Here is a 16833-nt window from a genome sequence, read left to right as displayed (position 1 = left end):
AAGGTTATATTTACCCTTCAGTAATTTTTCTTTATGCGGATGATAGGAGTCCCACGGAATGCACTACAGGGGAGGAGAGAAAGAAACAGCGTTTCTCCGAAATAGAAACGCTATTTATGTTTCTAGAAATCCCACTGGAAAAGCCTGGAAGATGAACTTCTAAGTGAATTTATGAAGGGCTTATTATCCATGGTTTTCAGTGCAGTTGCCATTTTTTACAAGAAGCCAACTCCCTTAAAACCTCACCTTTTTATCTAGAAAAATAAAATATAGGCTCATAATGTACAGAGTATCCCTTTTAAATGGCAGAGAATGAGCCAGAGGTCTACTACATTTGAGATCTCTTTAGGGTCTCTTGGCCCTTTAGCATTTTTGTTTTATTGTCTTTTCTCAGCTTCAAGAGAGCAAGCACAACAAGAAGCTGAAATTTTTCTCTTTGTGGGTTCATATAGGACTTCCCGGAATTAAGCCTGTGCCATGGTGGGTACCATCTTCTCACAAACCAGTCTATTTAAGGCAGTGGGAGCATCTGTAAGGGCACCCAGAGAGTTAAGTGACCCAAAGTGAAGCACAAAGAAAAACCCAAGCTCAGATAAAGGGTTATGAAACCATACACAGAGAAAAAAATTAAGGAACATATTATTATTAGATAGAACATATTATTCATTCACTTAGTCATTTATTTATTTAAAGATATTTACTGAACATCTACTATGCGTCTCGTACTGTGTTAACCCCAGGGATATAACATTGCACAAAAATAGACATGCTTACTACGTATCCCCACAAAGCTCTGTTTGATGAGAGGAAGGCATCCATCAAATGATGATGTAAATAAATCAATTAAAAGTACACATGTGAGTGCTATGAAGGATAATTATACAGTGCTATGTGGGCATAAAATGAGCCCGTCTTGCCTAATCTGGGGTGGAGGTCTCAGGGAAGGCTTGCTTTCTGAAAAAGTAATCATTGAACTTAAGATTTAAGGAAACTGTGGGAATCAATTAAACAGCCAAAGTTGGAGGTGGGGATGGGCATCGGGTAGGGAGCATTCCAGGTAGAGTTTAGAAAGAGGTCAAGCATCCTTGTCAAAGGAAGAAAGGCACATTCAAGGAACGTAAAGAAGAACTGTATACCTGAACACCTGGGGGGAAAGGTGTGAAATGAAGCTGGAGTGACTGGTAGGAGGCAGCCAGTCCATGCAGGGCTTGGCAGACCCTATTAAAGCTTTGGAAGTGATCCAGATAGCATTGGGGAGCCATTTAAAGGTTTAAAGCAGGAAAAGTAACATGAGGAGAAAACCATTGTTCCTGCCAGGATCAAGTGGAATTAGCTGCAACCCACAAAAACTTCATGCTACCCCCTTACTCCGCTCCCTACCCAGAGCCACACCTCCGAGAAACCCAACGTAATCCCAGTTTACCATAGGAATCCTAAAGGCTCAAACTTTAATTTTATTTTCTTGTACAGTGATTGGGCAATTTCATATTCCTCAGCAAAGGGGATGGCAAATCATTATTTAAAAAGTCAATCTGGACGGCACACCTAGCAAGATTAGCAGCTAAGAATAGATTTAGAAAACAAAATGATTCCTTTGAAATCTCAGCAGAGCCACCTGCTAAGAGGGTAAGTACAACTTTTTGAATATACGCATATTTCTGTCTTACCTTTAATTTGTTTCAATTTCTATAACTAACTTTTAACGTAGTACATACTCCAGTCTATCAAATATTATTAAAAGTGATAGTAATGTAATTTAAGTTGTTTACCTTCAGAAATAATGAGGTGACTCATAACAACAGAGCAATAACCGCACTTCTATGTTACTGGCCAAGAAAACCTGGCTATTACCCAAATTTGGGTAAATCACACCACAAACACATGTTAATTTTGGCTGCCCCTCCTCACTTAACAAAATGTTTATTTCAAATTATCTGAGCTCTCTGCATTCATTCTTTACTGTCCTCTTCAATACATTGGGGATGGAGGGCTTTTTCCCAAACTTGAATCTGCTCCTGCCATCTTTGCCTGCTTCAAAGCCTTTGCTTGCTTCCTGTTGCTCTGAGGCTGGAGGCCAAACTGTGTAACAGGACGGGGCCCTGTGTGGTTTGGCCCCACCTCTATCTCTAACCTGGTCGTACCCTTTTCTCCCCAATGCTTTCTGTACCTAGCCCTCCACGGGAGGGCAAACTATTATGTCAGCAAGATTCAGCCCTGTCTTCAAGACACGTTATAGTCTGATGAGAGCTGGTACATTACGTTCCATGGATATCATTGTTGCTATGAAAATGGGCAATGTTTGACAGAGTAAATGCAGGATGTCAAGAGAACACATATGACCAGCACTTACTCCCAGCACTTGCTCATAGAAACCAGGAAGTTTTTCTGGATTCAGTGTCACTGAACATGTAGCTTCAGGAGTGAAGACCACACAGTTTGAAACTTGATATGTGCTCTGATACACTCGTTTTTCTGTTTTTTTTTTCTTTCTTTGCTTTTATGCCAATCTCATTTCCCAAATGATATCATTAACTCCTTAAAGGCAAAGACTATTACATACATTTATACATTGTCCATATGGTGCTATTGTCCACATGGTATGTGCTTCTAAATATATGTTGACCAATGAATAGGATATTAAATTCTTACCTCGAAGTGTGTGGGGCAAGAACGAGAGTGCTAAAAAGTGCTGAATATACTAAATCAACGAGGAATGAAAAACATGGCTATGTGGAAAAGGTTGGCACAAAGATAAAGCTTTACTGGTACTCAAAATTTTTTGAATTTAACAGTGATAATGATATAATGACTATATGATTTAATTGAAAGGTAGAAGCCAGTAAAAGACCTCACTAACTCACACTAATGAGAGGTAGGCCCACTGCCGTCCAACTGAGGTTATTAGTAATTGATTTTCTATTTTTAAAATATGTGCTTAGCTCACTCCGGCCAACATACACATAAGTTGACTGCAACACAGAATACATTTTGTTCTTTCATTTTGTCAAGTGTAGTTGCATTTTAATTATTTATGATAATACTTAATAGTATATTAGTAAGTGTCTTGTAGCGTGGCATGTAAAAATAATGAAGTCTTAGTAATATGAGAACATGATAGAGCTCTCAGCTATTAAATCTTTGCTGAGAAGTGAAGTGAGACTGCGGGGTTCTTTGTGAGAACTGGGGGTTTGCAGATTAGGGAAGTGAAAATTAGCAAAGATTTTCTGAATTACATCTATGAAGTATATATATATGGTGATATTTTAAAATGCATTGAATATGATTAATGTGTTTGAATATGACAAATATGTAAGATGCATGTTTCTTTTATGTGGGCAGCTTAGTAGATATTAAGACTTAAAAAAAAAAAAAAATAGGCCTCAGCTGGTTTTCTCCTTGATGGCACACTTTTATATATTTTATTTTTATTTCTGATTCCCACAAAACACATCTATCTCTAGATTATTAAGAATAATTTAAGCATGTGAAGGTTTTTTAAATTTCAAATTAATCTTTCTTTTAGTTATGGATGGAATTATAATCATTTCCTGAGGAAAAATAAGATTAATGTTTTAAAAGTTATATAAGACTTGACTTCATATTTTTGCTATTGGTATATTTTACATAGAATTTTTTTTTTTACTTAAATATTCTGTTACATCCAACTTTCCAACTCTAAATTCCAGAAATAAATTTTACAAGATTCAGTTGAACAAATGTCTGCCAAAGGACTCCACCAAATCGTACTTCCAAACACCAGCCACCCCTCCCCCATCCCCCAGAAAAGGGCCCTCATTCTCTACAGCATAGCTTTGTTCTTTTCTATCATTTTAGAAGTGTTTGCCCAGTTTCTTTGTCTTGATAATTGAAAATGCTTCCCAATCCTTTTTAGGCATTCTTTGCAGACCATGTTTTCCCTTTCTTGGACTAGCTGCTTCTTCATTTCCTTCCAATTTTGTTCTCATCCCTCTGCTCTCTCACAACTCATCCCTCATTCTCTTTAAAACCCTGCTGGCACCACATTCTTATTCTAATTAGCCCTATTCCCTCATCCACTAATTTTATGGGTGTGTGTGTGTGTGTGTGTGTGTGTGTGTGTGTTTCTCTCTCACGTTGTACCGCACTCATAGAGGACTGAAATAAGGGTTTTGTCCTATAACTAAAATACTGAAATATCTGTTTTGAGGTTGTACATTTCAAGTGGCCAATTGATTATATATTATAGCGTTTGCAGAATTACTTTAAGTTTATTGGTTAGAGAGTAGGAACTGAGTACTCGTAATAAGAGCAATCATGGAAAAGAGATCTATTATATTATTGTAAAGATAAAAATTCCAAGATATAGGAGGTCTTATCTTTATTTTAATGATTGATAGCTAGAGCAAGTTTATAAATAAATATCGAAATGATTAACCTGGATGAATGTTTTGGCAGCTCATTTTCTATTTATGTGTTTTGTATATAAAATGAAAAGAATATATATATATATATATATATATATATATATATATATATATATGTATTTTACACCTCATAGGGATTAAATTTTGTATTTACCTTGTACAAATAGTTGATAGTGACTTCTCTGGAAATTTGGTGATAAGCATTAATTATACCTCTCATGAACAGGAAAAGATATGTAAGGCATGTTATCTAAAGAACAGAGCCAGCACAAACAACTTAGAATATATGGTTTCCCAAGAGAAGGCACCAGGGCCCCAAGGTCAATCGGGAACTTGTGTAGGTAGAGAATCCAAGGTGAACTATACTTGAGAGAGTTCTTCAAGAGGTTTGATGATGCTTGTAGTACCTCCATCATCTTTATCAACAATTGAGGCAGGTGTTCTATCCCAAATAAGACACTAGCCAGAATAAGGTGGAGCAGAATCAGATTCAGGGTTAGCTCTTCTCAGAATAAATTTTCAAGACATGGGCAGCAAATAATAAAAAACTCAGTCGAGGAAATAAGACACTTGAGGAAAAGCATTAACTCAGGAGCCCAGTGGTCACTCTAGGAGCACTGGGCTCTTGGTCTTATCGGTAGCACACAAAATATAAGAGCACAGTGGTTATGGCTGGAGTGATCGCATTCCACTACATTGGGGCTGTGAGATAAAGAAATATTGCCTACTCTGAATCCAGACTGCTCTGGGAACTCTGATGAGTGTCACCCCTCAGGAGAAGTAATTAAGAAACACAGCTGGGTAAGACAGAATCAGAATCTGACAAGCAATGATTTCCGAAGTGAAACATCTATGTCTATATATGTATCCATTTATGTACACAAATAAATATGCATTTATGAATAAATATTCACATATACCAACAAACCACAGCTATTCTCCATCTTGCATCAGAGAAACTTGTGATATAAAGGGTCTACGCTAATGTGAAAAATACCACACTTTTATTTATTCCAAATGCATCCAGACACCTGTGAAATTTGATGTGTTCCACATTCTAGTGCTCTCCAGTTTCAAACTACATTAGGTACATACTAGAGAAGAGGAGGAGGAAGCTATTTTGTGAGGACTTCCAATGACAGACTAGAAAGCTGAAAAATTCTCCCAGCAATGAAACACTGCTTCTTCATTTCCTTCCAATTTTAGTTTGATATATATATATATATATATATATATATATATATATAAAGATAGATAGATATATGATATATATATCACATATATATTATATATATATATATATTATATATATATATATATAATATATATATATATATATATATATATGTGATATATATATGACACATACTTTTAAATGTATAGGCCAGCTTATGAGAAAGTCAGGAAAAACAGCATGGTTCAAAAATAAATCGGAAATTAACAAGCAGTGCAGTAAACTAGAGCTGATACTTCAGAGCTAGTAAAAAGGGGTTACCTATCTCAGCAAGCAAACAATAAGAGGCAATGCCTAGAAGCCCTAATAAGGGAGAAAGTTATAACTGGGACCCCATTCATAAATCTGGAACCAGAAGCATAAATTTAAAAAACCCTGCCTACTTGTTTAGGAAAATGACAAGGATGCTTTTCTGTATAAACATAAGCTCTAAGTGGGGGGGGGGGGGGGGGCGAAATTACACACTTGAGAATTTATACCTCATGATTTCCTTTAGGCACGTGTGCTTTTAAATTTAAATTTATACTATTGTTAAGAGCAAGGACCCCCTCAAACTAAAAAATTACACTCATAGGCCTAAGTTATGATACTATGTAAAAGCAAACATAAAACATTTATGGAAGGGTAGATCCTCAATAGGCTAAATATGATTCTCAGAGACAAACTTCTATTCCAAATCACCTCACATTCAGAATTTACAAAACACACTAGAAAACAAATCACCATAAACACAAGTGATCACATACCAGAAAGAGAAAGTTGTACATGTAAGACAGTGTTCTGAATACATAAGAAGTATAGAAACTATAAGATTATTATATTTAAAATGACTAAATACTTTAAAAGACAGTGAAAACATGATACAAGAATAAGATACTATAAAAAGACTAGTCCATTATTGAAAAGAAGGAAGTAGAATATATAAAATTTTTAGATATAGTCATTGAAAATATAAAACTAATGATCTATTTAAACAAAAGATTAGATCTAGCTAAAGAGAGAATTGGGAAACAGGAAGGTAGATCTCTGGAAATTATTCTTATAATGTAGCATACAAAGATAAAGTGAAGGATAATATGGAAGTGAGTTTAAGAGACGTAGAGAATCAAATAAGAAAGTCAAACACATATTCCAAAGGAATCTAGAAGAAAATAGCAGAAAGAATGGATAAGAGATAATATTGAAATGGTAATTGAGAAAGTGTTCCAAGATTGGTATTGAACATGAATAATCAGATTCAAGAAGCACAAGTAAACTCAAACGTGATAAATACAATTGAATCCACACTTAGACACATCATAGTGGAACTTCAGAACACCAGTTTGTTTGTAAAGCTTCTAAAAGCAGCCAAAGGAAAGAAAATAACACCTTTGAAAGAATAAAATTATACTGACAACAAATTATCAATAGCAACACTAGAAATAAAAGGAGAGTGGAGTAATGCTTTCAGTATGTTGAAACCAAATAGCCAGCAACTAAAACTGTATGTTCCTGTGATCAGTTGCAGATATGGATGGACTCTTCACCCAAAATTTAGCTCAGATGTGATGAGTGATGGTGCCACACAAATACCAAAAGAGTACAAAAAGTTTTATTAATCACAGAATGAGGCTTTATGGAGAGAGCAGACTCCCAAGAAGTTCTGGAAATGGCTTGAGAGAGTATAGAGAAGAGACCGTCTTATGCTGGTTAAACAGTTAAGGGCTGAAGTGAAGGTTTCCTTACATGATCTAGTTTGTATGGTTTGAATTCTCTGCCACCACCAAAGGAGGGTACATGGATAGCGAGGTAAAAGTATATTGTGTCCCTTTGAAAATGAAGGTAAACTGTGACTTAGAAGATGTTGAAACAGGGACAGAATAAATTTAGCTGAATCCATGACTGAATAGAACTTACCAGTGCTGATTCTATGGAGCCAGTAATTTCAATAATATTGAATATGAGGACCACAGCATTATAGGTGCAGTAATCCCCCACTAGATACTATTCATCCATTCCAGGTTGAAAACAAACCAAATTGGATTTTTAAATAGAAAAAAGTGGAGCTAACCACCCCTTTTCTAAATAGGTCTTGTATAATAGATTTCAATCATTCAAAGCCCTATTTAATTTATATTGGGTATGTTACCTATTTTAACTTGGGGCTGGGAGGTGAGGATGTCCATCAGATCTTTTTGTCAAGCCAATTAGTTTAAGTGTCAAAGTCTTAATTTAATTTTAATTTATTTATCATTGGGTCAGAGTATATGTGCTCATTATTGGGGTACCTTAGGACATTGGATGATATGGCTATGTGAGATTTAAGGAAGGCAATAGTTCCAATGGTTAAGGTGTGTCATACCTGTTTGTGTCCTACTTTACATTCAATAACTCTCCTAAAATTACAGGTGGTATCTCATTTAAATTTAGTGGAATCTCCAAATATAACTGTGATTCGAGACCCAGAGTATTGATTAAGGCCACGAACTTTTACCCATTGATGTATCTCAGTAGATGTTAAAGTTAATTCAGAATCTATGATATAGAGGCACAGAAACCAATGAACATCCTTTTGCCTTTTTGTACTGTTTCATTTAGCAAACTTGGATTTCCAGTTGGGTCACATATGAAACTCTGTGTCAGTTTTGTCAGTTTGTTTTTGTTTGCTTCCTTACCCTATAGTCAGGGTTTCTAAAATTCAGAGGTTTTGTTTGTTCCTGTGGTGACTGGATACACTTTGGGGAGGTCCTTTCCACCTTGCTCATATTTATGTTTTTTCCTCCAGAGTTTCATATTAGTATCATCAGTGTTAGGGTCCTCCCCCATGGTGATGACAGAAATAACCACTTGGCTGTGCCTCAGAGGTGCCATGGGTGTTATCCCTAAAATCCTGAGCATCAGGGTCTTCTTCGGTGACAGAGGCATAGTTAGCAATATCAGCAACAAAGGCATTTGGTAGGATCCTAGTGAGAAATCTGACTTTAGGACTGTAGACCTCAGCGTGCTACATGGTTGGGTGTTTCTGCTCCATATGAATGACCACCCAATAGGCCTGTATATTGCATAGGATATCCATCTGAAAGTTTTGTAGGATGGGAACCAATATCCGGTTGAGATGCAAAACCAACAGTCACAAGGTAAGAGTCATTCTCCTTATCTTAGCATAGGTCACGGCTTTTGCTGAAACCAAGACCAACAATTCATTCTGACACATACAGATAAGTCTGTGCTAAGCACACAGCCCAAGGCCATTGTAAGGCCCAATCCCATATGCCTGTCCTTGAATGCCAATTACCAAAGCTTTCAACTTAAGAGCAGTGGACTCAGAGAATTAAGTACAAAGAAGCACAGTTCAAAGCACAAACTTTCCAAGAGGCAGCAACACAATGCAAAGCACATGCTAGTGAGCAGGCAGTATTGCCAATTATCAAGCCAAAGCAACAGAAGAAATACCCCCGGTGCTACAGTCATTGCCTGGATACCTTGCTCATTGCACCAGTTGTTGTGGTCACTCCTCAAAGATGGCATGGATCTGCCCTCACCCAAATTTGGTTCAAATGTTGAAACGAATAATGTCACGCATGCACCAAAATAATATAGAAAGTTTTATTACTCACATAATGAAGATTTCTGGGGATAGAGGACAGGTTTCCAAGCAGATTCAATCTATGTTTTGAGATCAGGGAGGGGCAAATGGCTTGGGGCCATTTGGTTAGGGCCTGCATATGAGGTGAGAGTTCTCTCATGAGGACCAGGGTTTGAATGGTTTGAACCTGTTGGCTCTAAAAGTGGGAGCACCCAGGTTTTCTTACCAGCTTTCTTAGATGTGTAGCAGAAGGATAGGGACAAGTGGTGAGGCTTGAAAGGGGTCAGCAGTGAAATATCAAATATGGACCCGGACTATTGCATATATGATTAATTAACTATTATTCAAGAATGGGGGTAAAGTAAAATAGTCTTAAAAATAAAAACTGAGTTTATCATAAGTAGAATCTCAGTGAAGGAATAACTAAAGGATATACTTCAAATCAAAGAAACATAATCTTAGAAGGAAGGTCTGAGATGGAAGATTGAATGGTGAGCAAAGAAATGGGTAATATTACCCGGTAAAATCTCAGATGAGGGCCAGCTCTTTCCCAGTCCACTAAAGTTTCTTAAGCCCAGTAATTTATTTGGTAACATTTAAAGAGCACTGTCTTAGTTGCTGATGTTGTAACAATGTGCAAAGCAAAGGATATTCCAGACTTTATGGAATTTACATTCTCATGGCAAAAGGAAGGCTGTGTGCCCACAAGCTGGCTCCTCTCCTTCTTTGGCAAATTCTTGTGGTCCCAGCACCACATTATGTTGGTTCCTGTTCTTTGATTTTAGAGGTTGGCACGTCAGGTGCACGTACCCGTCTATTGCTCTCTTCCCACAAAACAAAGTGTGCTAGGTATTATGTTCACAGATCCTGAGGCTTTTACCCTGAATCAGAAATGTGATAGGGCATCTCGGTTCCTAAAATAGCACCCGAATACCTTAAACTGACATTCAAAACTCTTGGTAACATCTTGAAGGCATTGAAACAACCGTGGATCAACAAGTAACTTCCTAATGAAGCTATTTAAAATTAATTATCCCTTCCGTTGTCCTCCCAGAGAACTTTTCCCTACCTCTGTTTTAGTCTTTATTCCAATCTGCTGGTATCATTCATGGTATTCTCGGTGAGCCACTGTATTATAACCCTAAAGAACTGATTCCTGAGTTTAGAAGATCTATGCTTGATTCCTGGGTTTCTTCTTTATTGGTTGTGTGATCTTGGGCAGGGTTACTAATTTCTCTGAGCTTCAGATACCGAATCCACAAAATGGGAATACTAAGAGTCCTTAATCACATAACACAGAGAATTAAAAGTGATGTAGCCTGGATGTGTTTCACTCACAGCTTGGCACAAAGGACGAAAGTAATTAGTTGGCTTGTTAAATCGACATCACTTAACACTGTGATATACTTATGAATGTATATATATACGTAATAAAATTAACATTTATTCTTAAATTCATTAAGTTTACATTCAAATTGAATCCCTATCACTGACTTGATAGCTTCTCTCTGCTTCCCTTCCCCTCTTTGTTTTATCTCAATTTTTTTTCTAATCTCTTCTGGTTTCTTTACCTTTTTGTTTTCTGTCTTATAGTCATGAAAGTCCCAAGAGATAGGTGAGAAAAATAAGATTCAAAAACCCTGTTCATAAGGCAAAGTAGTCGTGGACTATAAATGGAATTTAATTTCAGAACGGCATTGGAATAAAGACATTAACTCCTAACTCCTAGAAATGTAGTCACGGTAACAGGCCCCTCCACCAGCTCAGCAGCAGTGTGGAGTCGTGTCATGGTGCAAAGGTAGTGAACTGCTACAATTGCTCAGATCAGCGCAGCCGTCCCGTGTGTGGTTCTCCTCCCAGGATCTGGCAAATGTATCAGGAAGTCTTGTCTCCATGCTGATTTCTTGAGTATAAAACTTCAAATTCAATCTCAGTGGCTGCCATTAACTGATGAAATCAATTAAGCAAGCAGCACTACCTGCTGAAAACTGACCTAGCGAAGACACAGAGGAGGGGATGGCAGTGTGACACAGAAGAAACAAGAAAACAGCCGACTGGGTTTTCTTTGCGTTCTGTTTTTAAAACATAGTTCCATCGGTGTGTTCTTTTACACTGCTTTGAACAGCTACTTCCCCAGCAACTCCAACAACCCCCAACTTGGCCTCATTCCTTAACCTCACTAAGTTATTACAGTTAATACCGTGGTTAATGGTTTCTGGAAAGACGATATCTATCAGCATCTGAGTGTACACATTTTGGCCTAAATATTGAGAAATCGTCGGTATGTAATGCAAAGCCTGGGTGTGCCTGCCTGTAAAAAGTAGCTCATTAGGATTAATCTTTTACAGAGTGACTAATGCAAAGGGAACGAGGCCCCTTCCTCTTTGACTCAGCGGAGGTTTTGCCCAAGCTTTCAAACAGGTCTCTGGAATGCAGCTGGTCACTCCTGAAGACTCTACTCAAACATATGGAAATTAGAAACCTTGATTTTTTTTTCCCCCCTTAACTTTTGTATACTCTAGCAAGTTCTTGAAAATCAAATAGCAGAACCTAAGCAGAAGACTGACTGCCAAAACGCATGCCCAGTTGGGGAGAAGTGAATGGGGACTCATCCAGCATACATTGAGAGCTTCAAGTGCAGCCTGGTAGAACTCTGTATTGCCTTCTGTTCTGATTCCTGAGCTCTGCCAGACTTTTGTTTGCAAAAGCATCTTTATGAAGCAGTACATTTGTTACTTTGTATCTGAGAACACTTTTCTTTCACCTTGGTTCTTGCTTTTAACTTGAGTGGGATGACTTCTCTTGAGCTACTCTTACAGGAGAGAGCAAAAGGCCACAAAGCAGGTGGCATTATGCTGAAGTACCAGGCAGACCTTATCAGGGGGTGTATTTTTTTTTTTTTTCTGCTAAAATTAGCATAAGACCATAAGAGTTTTTTGTGCACGTTCTGTAGCAGCTAATAGAAGTCAAATTCTTTTCCCGGGTAATGTAATTGTTAGTCCCCGTAAAAAAAGGGGGTGGTGGTGGTGCTGTTTTATCAATAAAAGCACACAGAGCTGAATACCTACACAAAGAAATTTTCAGGATAATTTATGGCATTTCTTCATGTTGAACTGCATTCCAAGTAACTTATCCTGGTAGTTTTACTCTCAAAATGGAAATCTTTGTATTTTTTTTTGCCTTCATCAAATAAAATGAGTTTATGTTCAACTATAGTCCATATACTTGATAATTTGTCTGAGTGGGTAAGGTTATTAGCAATTTAAGAAATAAACCCATTTGGATTTTCAGAGAGAGTTAACAGAAATAGGAGATGGCGATGATGATCTCTTAAAAATTACAACATAACACATAAAAGTGAGATTTAAGTAACAAGATTTTCTATAGGCCAGTAACACCAGGGAAATTCAAACTCAAATTCCCTCCATTAAATTTCCAGGGATTAAGTGGTTGGTACTGAAGTCAATGAAAGATACATTTTACAAAGCTGAGAGGTCAATTGAATTCAGAAAAGTGAACGGCACACTATCTTTAGAGTTTCTGTGGTTGAAATACAGCCAGATCAATTGGGCGAAAGATTTTGTAAAATTCTCCAGTCTGATCAGAGTTAAGTGGAAGGCAGTGGTCACAGCCGAGGGTCCTGAAGGTCTCGACTGATAGAACGTTAGACTGGTAAGGGCACTCGGAAATTATTTAGCACAACCACGCAGTTCTATAAAGGAGGAATTTGAGGCTTGAAGAGATTAAACAACTGGCTAACACCACTCAGCTGGTCTGTATAGGTGCTCGCTGTCTTTCAGAGAGAGATTTTTTTAACTCTACCAACACATTCTTTCAGGAATTAATGATTTTCTTGAGTTGGTTTCTTTTGATTTTATATTTTGTAATGGGGATGATAATAATTCTTGGGTAAAATACTGATGTAATTTTCAAAATTGTACCTTACTATTTTTAACTTTCATTTGACCTCTTGTGACATTGTAAGGAAGGCAGATAGCATTTTACATTTGGGTTCAACTTTTCAATTTAGAAAACATTTGAATATCTAAGACTTGCCAATAGCGTAAGCTACTTAATATTTAACCCACTTACAGATAAGTTATTGAGGATAATCAAGGTTAATTGATTTTGCCCAGGTTATACAACCAGGCAAGAAAGCCGTTAGCACTTGAACCCAACACTTTTTATTGTTTATACCCTGTAAATTGTAGATAGATAACTAAGGTAAAGGGGTCAACTCGCAAAGTTCTTACTGAGGGGGAATTGAAATGCTCATTTGCATGTTCCTGTAAGAACTTCACTTGGTGGCTAAGATATGAGATTTAGACTCAAACAGAAAGACCACCTCTACCTTATACGAGGTTGGAAACATCGGTTAAGAGATCTCTTTAAGTTTCAATTGTCTCATCTGTTTAATGGTGGTAATAATAACCACAGGTTTTCTATAACCATTGTCATTGTCACAAATTCAATGCCAACAGTAATCCCCAATTTGGGTTGTGGTAAAGAAGGAAACTTTATTCAGTGCAATACAATTGTAGTACAGCACGGCTGTGAGAACAGCATGGTTGTTGAACAGCTCAACAGTGCTGTAGCTCAATTATGAAGCAATAGAGTTGTGAAGTGGCCCTGGCGTGAGGTGGCCCTGGGGAGAGGTGACTCTGCTCTGGTCTACTCCACCTTCTTAGCTCTACCTGCCATGCTGTGTTCTTCTCTATTCCATTCTAATCTGGCAAGACTTATTTGATGTTTCAGCTCTAGATGGGGAAACACATTCTTCAGTCCCCGGTAGAAAGGGAAAGTGGACTTCCAGAGCCAGAAGGGAGCTGGCTTATATAGAAAGAAGTCCCTGCCTCTGGTACCTGATTGGTCCATCCTCATGTAAATGAGGATCCCAAATGCTTGCAGTTTGATTGGTCTGAAAAGCACTGTCCTGAGTGGTCATATTTGCCTCGTGAAGATACTGATGGGGATACAGCTGCAAAGCTCTGACTGGATGCAGAAATTCCTTTATAAAGACTGGCTCAGAAGGCAGGAACACAGGGCAGGCAGGCAGTCCAGTGCAGTCTTTTCTCTGAAGCCTGGTTTGCATGAGAGGTCCCTGAAATGGCTGCTAGGCTCTGTTTTTTATTTGTTTATTTTGTTTGTTTGTTTGTTTTCAATTTGAGCTCAGTTAGTCACCAGGAACCCTTCTTGGTAGGTAGGTATCTTTTTTCCCAGGTCCACACTATTAAGTCACTAGTATATGAAAAACAAAGTGTGTATCTCATTGTTTGTCACACAATCAACAATGGGTATTTAAATAACTGTTACCATTTTATTATTCTGTGTTATATTATCAGCAAGATATAAACAATGTTATATATATACATATATATACATATATATATATATATATATATATATATATATATATATATATATAAGAGAGAGAGAGAGAGATTTTAAATGAGTTTCTGTAAATATTGTCAGTAATTATTTTTCATATCTTCTCAATGCAAACCCCTTTAAGGGCAAAGCGATTTGTTTTGTCTTTCATATTGAATATCAGTAATGACAAGATATGTTCAGCCATATATTCCCAGAACCTAGTATGTTTCTGAAAGAGAATAAGTGTTCAACAAACAGTTTTTATTGTTGAAGTAGAGTTTAATATTGACTTGAAAATAATCCCTACCCTGGGCTGACTGTCTAGTCAGCGTGCTTATTTATTTATTTAGAGTATGAGAGGAGAGGTGTGAATTTGCTCTTCTGTCTTAAGGTCTCAGTTCCCACATGCCTCTCATATGGTGAGCATCTTGCTCTGCTGTTGTTTCTCTGGTGTTTAAAGTTGTAGTATGTAAATCTTGTAGCATGGTCTCTGCTACTTGTCTGGCAAGCTAACTACACTATCTGATGCTCAACCAAAGAAACTATCTAGTCCAGTGGTACAGGCAAAAATGACTGTGTTGAATGTACTGAAAAATGATATGCTACTCACTGTATTTTTTGAAATCTAAGGGTTTTGATAATACACGGGTTTTAATTTATATACTAGCTTTAGCTGCCTCCTAAGATCGAACTTGACTGCTCAAAAACATTTTTGTTATATTTTACATTAATTTATTTGCAAGTGAGATTGAATAAAAAAATACTTACATGCAAGTATACATACATATATGTTTCCTATGACTTGTTACCTGAGGAAGAGGTAGCTCATGCCTGGTTTACAGATGTTTCTGCACAATATTCAGGCACCACCCCAAAGTGAACAGCCATAGTGGGACATCCTTGAAGGACAGTGGTAAAGGGAAATCCTAGAACTTTAACCAGGACACTTGGATATGCACTAAAGGGAGAAATGGCAAGAAGTGAGAGTCTATATAGATTCATAGGCTGGTGCCAATAGGTTGGCTGGTGTTTAGGGATCTGGAAGAATCACAATTGGAAAATTGGCAACAAGGAAATTTGGGGAAGAGGTATATAGATAGAGCTCTTTGACAGGCAAACAATGTGAAAATACTTGTGTCCCATGTGAATTTTTACCAAAAGGTGAGTGTAGCAGAGGAGGATTTTAATAATCAAGTGGGTAGGATGACCCATCCTGTGGATACCAATCAGTCTCTTTCCCCAGCCACCTCTTTTGTCTCCCAAAAGGCTCATGAACCTCAAAGGCGTCTCATATAATCTCTAGTTCCTTTGGTCATGGTGGCAGGGTTGGAGGCTATACATGGGCTCAACAGCAAGGACTTTTACTCACCAACACCAACCTGGCTTCAGCCACAGCAGAGTACCCAAAATGCCAGTATCAGAGGCGAACTCAGAGTCCCTGATATAGCATCATTCTCTACGGTGAGCAGCCAGCCACCGGGTTGATTGCATTGGCTAGCTTTCATCATGGAAGCTATGTTCTTAGTGGGATGGGCATGTGTTCTGAGCATGGATTTGCCTTCCCTGCACACAGTGTTTCTGCTAAAACTACCATCCATGGATGTACAGAGCACATTATCCACTGTCATGGTATTTCTTATAGCTTTGCTTCTGATCAAGGAACTAACTTCACAGTAAATGAAGATGAGAAGGGAATCCTAGGGAGGATGAAAAGCATATGCAAAGACCAAGAACATAAACAAACACACAGAGGCAGGGAAAGCCGTGGTATATTTGGTGATTGTCACATACTAAGGCCCGGTTGTAGTGCAGCTACTTGTTGGGGAGTGATGGGAATTGAGGCTACCAATTTGGTAGTCAGGGGTAGGGCAGAAAGGAACACACACTTCATTCTACGGCAAGTGGATTTAACAAGTGGGCCCTGGAGATCCACTGAAAGTTCTGAAGTCAGAGGATGAAAACAGCAAATTTGCATTGAAAGCATTTAATTATTGCAGAAGTAAAGATGGGATGAGGTATCACTTGTGTTTTCTAGGCCACGATAGCTTGAAGGTAAAAATAGGTTTGCATGAATAGTCACACGGCATAATTTCCCTGGCTATTCACAGACCACTCCCACTAATTTATTTTTCCTAAGTAGATCTGAGAGTCCTCAAAGGCATCGCATATAAGGTCTAGTTCCTTTGGTTATTCTGTGAAACTCACTATTTCCTGCCTCCCTGTTTAAGTGCATAAGAGCTGGAGCAAGACTGCCTAGAACT

General features: G+C 37.8%; 1 long non-coding RNA gene across 1 annotated transcript in view; it reads left to right on the top strand.

Annotated features, from left to right (window-relative positions):
• Positions 1-1496: 1496 nt before the first annotated feature.
• Positions 1497-16833, top strand: part of LOC148755707 (uncharacterized) — a 53387-nt gene continuing 38050 nt past the window's right edge. The window contains exon 1 of the long non-coding RNA XR_016018476.1: positions 1497-1626. This is a non-coding gene — a long non-coding RNA (uncharacterized LOC148755707). The remainder of the gene's footprint in view (positions 1627-16833) is intronic.

Source organism: Rhinolophus sinicus, chromosome 14, assembly GCF_057876585.1.
Source record: "Rhinolophus sinicus isolate RSI-liver-muscle chromosome 14, RSI-T2T, whole genome shotgun sequence".
Taxonomy (NCBI): domain Eukaryota; kingdom Metazoa; phylum Chordata; class Mammalia; order Chiroptera; family Rhinolophidae; genus Rhinolophus; species Rhinolophus sinicus.
This window is presented reverse-complemented; position numbering and strand designations above follow the sequence as displayed.